The 1248-nt window shown below is 51.9% G+C and overlaps 1 protein-coding gene across 1 annotated transcript in view; it reads left to right on the top strand.

The window, feature by feature from the left end:
• The window catches only part of cnot6l (CCR4-NOT transcription complex, subunit 6-like), a 39917-nt gene that overhangs the window by 195 nt on the left and 38474 nt on the right, over positions 1–1248 (top strand). The gene's annotated exons all lie outside the window — the stretch shown is intronic.

The raw sequence follows: 1248 nt of genomic DNA, 5'->3' as shown, positions 1-1248 counted from the left end.
CTCCCCACTGCCACTCACACCGCCACCCTCACCCTGCACTGCCCCTCACACCGCCACCCTCACCCTGCACTGCCCCTCACACCGCCACCCTCACCCTGCACTGCCACTCACACCGCCACCCTCACCCCCCCCCCACTGCCACTCACACCGCCACCCTCACCCTGCACTGCCCTCACACCGCCACCCTCACCCTGCACTGCCCCTCACACCGCCACCCTCACCCTGCACTGCCACTCACACCGCCACCCTCACCCCCCCCACTGCCACTCACACCGCCACCCTCACCCCGCACTGCCCCTCACACCGCCACCCTCACCCTGCACACCAATCCTTTATTTTCACAGTACATATTGTATATTGTTTTTGTTTATATACAACACAGAATATAAATATTGAACAATGTGTTCATTATTATTATTAAGGATTATTATTTATTATATTGTTAGTAAGGATTATTATTACTGGATATACTTCTTTAAATATTGCGCACACTGTATATATTTGTTTATATATTGAACACAATGTGCATAGTTGTTTGTATATTGCACACAGTGTATACAATGTTTTATATGTTGCACACAGTGTATGGTTTCAATATATGTTTGTACACTGCAATATTCATACAGCAACAACAACAACAAAATTACATTTGTATAGCGCCTTTCACGTCGTGAGGATGTCCCAAGTCGCTGGACAGACAGAGTTAAGGACCCGAGCTGGGGCGGAGGGCAGGGGAGGAAGCAGGGAGATCGAGGTCTAGAGAGGGGTCGTGAAGGTGGCGCGGGAGGGGGTGAGGCGGAGGGGCTGCGGGATGGAGTTCCAGAGGGTGGGGGCAGAATGGCAGAAGGCCCACCCGCCAATGGTGGGGCGAGTGAGGCGGGGGACGTGAACATGCCGGAGCCCACTGAGCGGAGGGAGCGAGTAGGCTGGTAGGGGGTTAGGAGGTCACAGAGGTCGGGGGGGGGGGGGGGGGGAGCAAGACCATGGAGGGCTTTGATGGTGAGGACCAGGATCCAGAACTGTATCCTCTGTGAGATGGGAAGCCAGTGGAGTCGGGGGAGGATGGGGGTGATAGGATTGCGGAGCATACATCCATATTATACATACATGTATGTGTTTATTACAATGTATGTGTGACAGTGCGTACAGATCAAAGTGTATGTGCATGACTGTGTGTATATCAGTGTGAGCCGGCGTGTATTATGTGTATTGTAGTGTGTGTATCACACATGTGTGTATATATATATA

The sequence above is a fragment of the Callorhinchus milii genome, unplaced genomic scaffold, assembly GCF_018977255.1.
Source record: "Callorhinchus milii isolate IMCB2004 unplaced genomic scaffold, IMCB_Cmil_1.0 Scaffold1, whole genome shotgun sequence".
In the NCBI taxonomy this organism is placed as follows: domain Eukaryota; kingdom Metazoa; phylum Chordata; class Chondrichthyes; order Chimaeriformes; family Callorhinchidae; genus Callorhinchus; species Callorhinchus milii.
The sequence above is the reverse complement of the archived record's forward strand: the minus strand, read 5'-3'. Positions and strand labels throughout refer to the sequence as shown.